The sequence below is a fragment of the Alnus glutinosa genome, chromosome 3 (assembly GCF_958979055.1).
Source record: "Alnus glutinosa chromosome 3, dhAlnGlut1.1, whole genome shotgun sequence".
In the NCBI taxonomy this organism is placed as follows: Eukaryota; Viridiplantae; Streptophyta; class Magnoliopsida; order Fagales; family Betulaceae; genus Alnus; species Alnus glutinosa.
The window spans coordinates 21,428,614-21,437,547 of NC_084888.1; the positions used below are offsets into that span (position 1 = coordinate 21,428,614).

The window sequence follows — 8,934 nt, forward strand, 5'->3', positions numbered from 1 at the left end:
TAAAAACCGCTTTTTTTTTAAAAAAAATTTATTATTATATTAAAAGTGTTATTAAATACAAACATATATATATATATATATATATATATATATATATATATATATTTGTATGTGCACTCATACATGCAGTGAAAGAGTACAAAAAAAAAAATAAAAAATAAAAAATAAAGCACTTTTTTTTGGATCCACGTGCCTTCACAGTTCCTTCTTTAAAGAAGATTTGAATTTGAAACTTTCATCTCTCCATTAATTGCTATTTTCTTCCTTACTTTGCTGTCAGATTTTTTACCCACGCAGCATCAAATCAAATCACGAGCACAGCAGTTCTGATAGGGCCAATCGAGTATGGGAATTTATTTTATTTATTTTTTTTTATAAATGATGACGTGGGACTTTAATTGTGTGGAATTCTGTGCAATCTGATTTCCGTAATTGGGTCTCGGTTTTATTCAATTATCCCTAGAAATGTAAGGATATTTTTGTAATAATCCAGGTTAAAATAGAAATTTCCTGAAAATTTTGGCGCTAGCGCCTAAAAAGGCGAAATTTTCATTCACCCGCCCTCTTCTAAATTCCCCCAAATTTCGCAATTCAAAATGCTTCTCTTCCTTATTTACAGCGGTTTTTCCATAAGCTTTAGGCTATTTTTCAATCAATGGCTGTTTCATCAGGCTGTGCAAGGTAAGAAAACTATTTCTTCTTTCCATGGGTGAAATCTGGCATATCCCCCCTTCCCCCTCTTCCATCTATTCCTTTCATTCTTTCGTATTTTAATCTGATTGGTTGGTTTTGTATTGTAGGCTTTTGCTGAACCATCAGACCATTGATTACCCGATTTTCAGGTTTGAGATTATCGGCGATGGTGGAACCGGAAAGTATTCATTGGCGTACTGATTTTTTTCCCTCAGGATTTGTTTGGTTATTGGGAAATTATGGGATACGGGACAATTAGTTTTTTTTCTTACCTAAGCTGTAACGAGCTCAAGGAATATGCTTTTGATCCGAGGCATTCTGCTCTTGCTCAGGTGCCTTTACTGCCAAAGAGGGAGAAAGCGCTTGGCCTCTTAATCCATTTACTCACAAAAGAAGAATTCGGGGCATAAGAAGTTGATAGAAGAAAAGACTTGGCTTGGAAGTCTCCGGATTGAAGTTGTGAAGATAATGTTAAATGTTTTGTGATTCTGTTGACACACAAATCTACAATCTATAACTCTATAACCCTATGACAATTTCAATGCCAGTCCCTTAATAAATATTTATATTATTTTTTTAATTTTATTACAATTTTATTTCTCGAAACTTGTTGTCAATTAATTAATGTTGCAGACAAAGCAAATCTTGGAAACCAGATTTTTGTTGGAAGATGCAAAAGCTTTTTGCTTTGTCCTTCAAATGTTGATTCCATTGATTCATCGAGCAGCTCTAACCGGTGTCTGCTGAGGACAAAGCAAATCTACAAAATGCCGAATTACCTGTAAATTTTGAAAAAAAAAATCCGGCACCAGCTCTAACTGGTGTCTGCAGAGGACGCCGACAAAGCCGATGTCGGAGATTTTTTTTAGACGATGGCAAACTTTACTGGCGTTCTCTGAGAACACCGGCCAAGATGAGGCCGGCGTTCTCAGTGAACGCCGTCCAATATGAGGCCGGCGTTCTCAGTGAATGCCGTCCAATATGAGGCCGGCGTTCTCAGAGGACGCCGGCCGATATGAGGCCTCAGAGAACGCCGGTGTTCTCAAAGAATGTTGGCCAAGATGAGGCTGGCGTTCTCAGAGGACACCGGCATCATCTTGCCCGACGTTCTCATAGGAAGCCGGTGGCATCTTGGCCAGCGTTCACTGGAAACACCTACCATTGCTCATGCTTCACCAGCGCTCTTAGTAGACGCTGTCGAAGACCTATGCCGACACTATCTAAGCCGGCATTACAACCAAACGCTGGGACAACATATCCCAGCGTTTATTCTGTCTTTCCCAGCGCATTTTGGGCGCCGGGATATGCACGATTTCTTGTAGTGTATGGAGCATCACTTTTTACTGGTCCGTAGCATCACTATATATATATATATATATATATATATTTCACATCCAGCACTAGAAATAGATACCTATGAGTACATCGAAACCCATAACATATCATATAACTCAGCTACACACATATACATGCATTCCACAACTCATTAAGTGAAACACGCATACAAGCATATGTAAGCAAGAAACTAGTTCATAAACATCTATATCAATCTCATGAAATACATTTCATAAACATTAAATACAAAACATGAATCTTATACAATGCATTTGTTCATTCATTTCTTGTACAATTTCTTATGTTGGTGGGGGACTTTCTCCTTTGTCGATAAGCTCTTGCTGATGGGGGGCTTTCACCCACTGAGAACTTTCTCCCTTGTCATCCAACATTCTTAACTTATTCACATTTCATTGACAATGGGACTTTCTCCCACTAGGGACTTTCTCCTTTGTCGCTCAACTCTTGCTGACGGGGGGACTTTCTCCCTCTTTGTCAACCTTTCCTATCTTGTTTAGATTTTAACATTCATGCCTTATTTAGAACTTCAAATTCCTACGTCATGTCATGCCATGTTCATAAAACCAATTGATCCTTTGTTTTCATATTCATTGCTTGTTTAACATCACTTCTCAACACTTAACACATTTCTTAGCACATGTAAATCATCAAAAGTACATATGGTCAGTTTATTCACAAAATATTCGGCTCAAGTGCAACATAATATCCATGCTTTTAAAAAAAGTAAATTCTATTTCTAAGTAAGTAATATACTTAAAAATCTCTTTGACGATTGAGAAGGATCCCCAAATCAAGCTTACACTACAATTTCATATTGCATGACATAATTAGACTCATACTCAACTCAAAACCCTAACTTTGGTACGACACAATGGTACCCAAACACCACAAGTACCATCCATCCATAAAACCAATGGCTAATCTAGGATTAATTATCACTGGACACACAATTAACCTAGCCTATAAGGAAATCTAGGCTTTAACATCAAAACCCCTAATTTTTCGATCAACTCCATAGTGTTCAAATATCACAAGCACTATACTCCATAAAAAACCATAACAAACTAGGGTTAATCATCACTACACATGCAATTAACCCAAACTTAAAGAACATCTAGGGTTCATACTCAACACCCACAATAAACCCCACTTAGAGAAATTTCTAGGGTTTTATTTCTTACCTTAGAACAATGGTAAAATTAGAGCTCTAGCATCAAGAATCTTCAATCCCAAGCTTGAATTTGGTGTAAAATTCCACCCATGCACCAAGAACCTCAATTTAGGTCTCAATCCATTGAGAAAGAGCGTGAGAGACGAGTGATAGAGTAACTTTTAATTTTTTATCAACAAAAATTGTGCATAAGCTATTTATCATCAAAATTTTGGTCTTCAGTTCGAATTGATAAAAACCCAGTTTGAACTGACCGTAATACACACGATAAAGCTGAATTTTAGTTTTCAATTCGAACTGAACTTAGAACATATGGTTTTGGAACACTTTTTGACTTTTAGTTTGAACTAAACTTAGAACGGAAGTTAGAACGAAAGGTTTTTTAAAATAATTTATTGACTTCTAATTTAAACCAAGTGTGTGTTTGTGTGCAAACAAATATCTTAAATGCGGAATTTAAATGAGACAAGATATTTGTTACGAAGTGGAAACTCTATGAAGAGAAAAAACGACTCCAGGGCAGCCAAACCTAGGAAATCCACAATCCAAAAACAAAGCTAGTTACAAGACACTCGTACTCACATAACCCTATGCAGTAGTCATACCTTTAACTCTGACGTGTAACCCAACACGAACGCTTCCCAACCAGATCTTCCACCTGAAGAGGTTTTTGATGGATTCCTTTACCTTAGGGCCGACCCCTAAGATAGACTTCACACGAACACTTGAGCACACACTGGCAACGGCTTGAGAGCTAGCAGATCTTCGATTCTCCCTAAACACCAAAGCACTATGGAATTCACCACCGAATTCTGTACAAAACACTAGCCTAGAGCCCCCTATTTATAGGCTTCAAAAGACCTCAAAAACTGCTGAGATTCAGACTCTGGCTGGCGAGCGTCCGAAGGAAGTTAGCCACGTCCGGACGGTTTTCTGCGATATCCTTTCAGAAATAGTGTAATTCTATCTTTATCAGGTTCACGTCCAGACGGTCTTCGCTAAATCCTTTCCTCGTTTGAACGGAACTCTGGAATATTCTGAACTACTGGACATCGTCTGGACGCGTTGCCATGTCGTCCGGACGATTTGTAGAGACTTCCCAAACAGTGTCGACTTTTGAAAACAGACTCCTTGTTGAATACTGATTGACCTAGCGTCCGGACAGTGTTGCTTTGACGTCTGGACGTCTTCAATGTTTATCTGTAAGACACTACGGGGCGTCTGAACGCCTTCAAAGGCCCGTCTTGACGGTTGCACAGGAACCGGTTGTTTTTGTCTTGGATTTTACAAGGACTCTTCATGGACATCTTTAAGCAGCTTGTGATCAATTATTGTCTTTGATTTGATCATTGTTTGAATAACATGAAGATTCTGAATTGAAAACCGACCATCCTGTTAAAACGCAACCATTACATAAAATGTTTTTGTTTTATCCAGAATGTAGCCAATAAAATACTAACAAACTCCCCCTTTGGCTATTCTGGGACAAAAACACTTGACCGGTTTGGAAACACATTCCCGGTCTAAATACCAACAACAACAAAAAATACTCCCCCTTTTTGTCACACAATGACAAAGGGTAAACAGAGTATTAATTAAACCATAATTGTTTAAAAAATATACCAAAATGTCAGTACAAATATAAAATTGTTCGATAACTAAAACAAGATTGAACATAACATATATAAATAAAACTCAATCATCATCATCATCATCATGCTGCTTGGGATGATGATATTGCAGGCACTCTTTGATGTCGATCTGGCTTTGCTCGACACGCTCCCCTATAAGATTAACTTCCCGCTGAAGAGCTGACATGGAAGTCATAAGCTGTGCAAAAGCAGCTTCAATGTCGAAGGAGGAAGGCACGGCTTGTGAAGATGATGATGCAGCTGCTGTGGGGAGATTTGGTGGAGGCTGAGGAACAACGCCTTGAGCCTCATGCCGCAACTGGGCATTAGACTTCATGAGAGTCTGTATGCCAAGGGATCTGGGAACTGTTACGACTTGCAAACAAATGTGAGTGATTAAACACCTGAAAGATAGACTCGTGTTCTTCTCATCTCGAACCTTGAGCATAGTGTGCAAGATGTGCTTGCACATGCAGAAAGGAGTCAGTATCACGATGGCATAAAGAAGGGTGGCCTTCTTGAGAGTTAGCTCACTCTGACGAGCTTGAGGCCAAATGTTTGTCACCACAATTTTTGCTAAAAATCTGTGCATAGGAGTAAAAGCACCGATGTTGATCTGGGAGTGGGGCTTGTCCTCGCACTGTGGTCTCGTCCCAAAGAAGTCATGTAGAAAATCAATGCTGGGAGCCTCATCAAGAAAAGGAACTCCAGAGACTGGTTGAACAGGGACCTCGATCACAGAACTGATGAGCTAGGGGTCTATCAAAATTGTCTGGCCTCTGACCATAGTCTGCATGATCAGTCCTCTATCATCATCCTGAATAACGATCATAGGGCCATAAAATTCCCACACCAGTCTGGGGAAGGCCTGGCAAGCACAATTATATAGGTACTCCCAGTTGTTCTCCAGGAGTATTTGAGTGATGGGAAGCAGAACTGGGTCTCTTAGATTTGCGCGGAGAAGATTCCACTCAGATAGGACCTGTCGTGTTCGCATGTGATGCAATCGGTCAGCAACTGACTCTTCAGTTCTTTGCTTGACAAGGGGAGGTGAGTCGTCGGAAGACATAATTTCTGGACTAAAAAAAAAAAACAGACAGAAATTCATGAAAGCATTAATTCCTCTTAGTCCAAAACAAAAAATAAAATAAAATTGGGCATTATAATGGCTGTAAAATGGACTATCCAAAAAATTACAACATCAAGAAAACACAACCCAAACAACATTGAGAACCAAAATATGCAGAATCTCAACCCAAATAATAACATATTTTGAGGAATAATACACATTAAACTCAAAATAATAGATACCCAAAAACAACCTATTTTAAGCATAGAAACTTAAAAGAAATTGGTAAAAGAGTATTAAAAACATACCTGGGGTGGAGAGAAATTGCACAGATGACACGTGCACGTGAGAAATACGCATAAAAATCACAAGGCAAACGCACATGACGACAAAAAGAACCAAAAAAGGGCAAAAAAATGGGCTGCGACGTGGGGAGAACGCGATTTAACCCTATAGGGTTCACCGTCCGGACGGAACTTAAGAGACGTTTGGACGTAGTGCCACGTAGAGGTGTCAAAAACACGCTCGTCCAGACCAGAATAATTTACGTCTGAGCGAATTAACCGTATTGTTCGGACAACCAGAATCATCGTCCAGACATACAGGATTACCATCCGGACATCCCAAAACACACCGTTCGGACCCTTCACACAAAAAATCTGAAAAAAAAGAGCAGAAAAATATTTTCCAAATAATTTCCAAAGCGTGCATGTATATAACACTGATATCTTAGTTCAATTAGCATTTTAAAAAAATATAATTGAGAGTTAAGTTTTAATAAGCACAAGAATTTCCCTGCAGAATGACATTTTTCAATAGAAAACTTAACTCAAGCAATGCGTGTATGTGTGAAGGCTTTCTCAATAAGGTATGAAGTTCACTGATATGACTTAAAGCAATCGAATTTTTTAAATAAGAGAGAAAATCAATGTTAGAATAGTCAAAAGTCAAACCTTATTTTACCAGGGCCTAGCCACCCTCATCTGATACACTCCCCCTAAGCTGCAACACTTTTTATTTTACAAAGTCCTTTAGTGACTGTCTATTTTTGCAATGATTTGGTCACTGACTGTTTCTATAGGGACAATATCAAGAACAGATATATCAAGAACTGTTTATTTATTTATTTATCCATTTTTATTCAGTTTTGAATGCCTTTTATCACTTGGTGTTGCAACCTAGAAGGAATGCTAGAATTTATGGGTTTTAGGTTCAACTAGCGAGTTGGTCAATTTGACCATTTTAGCAAAACAAAATCTCTCAAAAAAAAAATCCAGAAGCTCAAAGTCAAAGGAGAGACACAAATACCTTAAGGGAGCCTTGGATAGTGCACATTTTTTATCGCAAGAGAAAAGCAACTATATAGTATGGATGCCACTAGGAAACTTTGCAGATATAAAAAAAAAACTCTTAGTTATATAAAGGCAAATGAATAAATGCAGCATAAACTGAGACATCAGTTGAACATACATAAGATATCTGGAAGTTATAAAATAATAAACCTTTGCATCCTTTTAACCCCCCCCCATTTTTTTATTAAAAAAACATGCTTTCAAAATAAAGAAAGTAGTGTTGACCATGCATGTACGGAAAAAACAAACCTGACCTCAGGGATAGAGGTTTGAGATTAACAAGATAGAAAAATAGTTGCTCGACGTGCTTTTACTATCATCCCTATTTAATATAGGGATAGAAAAGATGGTTCCATAACAACATGAAAAGTATTTATAAGATGATAAAATGAAGTAAACTATGGAAGTATACCTGTCATGCTCCAGGATTTAGGAACCAAAATCCTAGGCATGTGTGACCTTACCTACTAGATAAGTCTGCTCCCCCTCGGGGAGTGAGTGTCCTCTTCCTTCTGAAGCTGTAGAGCCAGAAATCTGATCAGATCCTGCATGAAAGTATTGGAAGATGTTCCTTCACTAGAGATTTCCCTTGTTGCAGTCTTCTTGGGGACACAAGTCTTTTTCGCTTGAGTAGGCTTCTGCAGCTGCTGAAGCTTTGGAACATGATTTCTGGGCGGAGATCTATGATGCTTGAGAGGCTTAGGTGGAGGACACCTTGGTCTGATATGACTGCTAACTCCACATTGGTGACATATAGGAGTTTTAGGAGCCAGCCATTTTTTCTTCTACTAAACTTGCCAATGTAGGCAATTTGGTCTGATGTGCCCTAGCTTGCCACAATGATGGCATGTGGGAGGCTTTCTCCTGATAGGGAGATTGACCAGTGGCTGAGGGTTAAAAGGCACTTCTCCTTCCATAACTGCTTTTCCCTTATCCATTCTTGGAGGTGGGGATTCAGGAATAACTGGCCTTACGAAAATGGTCTTGGAGGTAGAAGGAGTATTAGAAGTAGGAACATACCCGAGTCCGGTCTTGTCAGTTGGGCACTTCTGAATGGAGAGCATGTGAGTGAGCTGCTCGTCCGAGACTCTTTCCAGTTGTAACTGTGTCTCCAGTAGCCTCTCTTCTAAATCATTAATCTTTATGAGCATGGAGGTCTTTTCAGTTTTGAGGCTGTTCAGTTCTAGAATCTGCTGCTTGTATTTCTCCCTCAGCTTTAGAAATTCTACATATTGAAGTTGATAGGCTGACTGCATATCTTCTTCTTCACTATTCTGAGAGTAGTAGGACTGAGAATCCTCCTTATCTTCATGTGGGGCTACAAATGCCAGGAATTTTTCTTCCTCAGGAGTTTCTTCTTCTTTCTCAGACTCATCGCTGAGAGTTGCATTAAAGGCTTTCCCTATTTGTTTATTCAGATTTGCACATTCAATCCTGATGTGCCCAAAGCCTGAACATTCGAAGCACTAAGAACCCCTCGGATCTTTCTTCTCTGCTTCTTCTGAATCAGTTGTATGAGGAGCCTTTCTTAATTTGTCAGAGAACTTCTTCTTGAATTTATTATTCTTCATAAAACGCTTAAAGTTCTTGGCTAACATAGCCACTGCATCTTCATCAATATCGGAGTCTTCGTCAAATGAGACTACGAATTTCTTCTTGGAT

General features: G+C 38.8%; 1 long non-coding RNA gene across 1 annotated transcript; it reads left to right on the forward strand.

Moving 5' to 3' along the window:
* The first annotated feature begins 578 nt into the window (after positions 1-578).
* On the forward strand, positions 579-1,278 carry LOC133862208 (uncharacterized). The gene is made up of 2 exons (XR_009899180.1): positions 579-681; positions 801-1,278. It is a non-coding gene; the product is annotated as an uncharacterized LOC133862208 (long non-coding RNA).
* Positions 1,279-8,934: the final 7,656 nt, after the last annotated feature.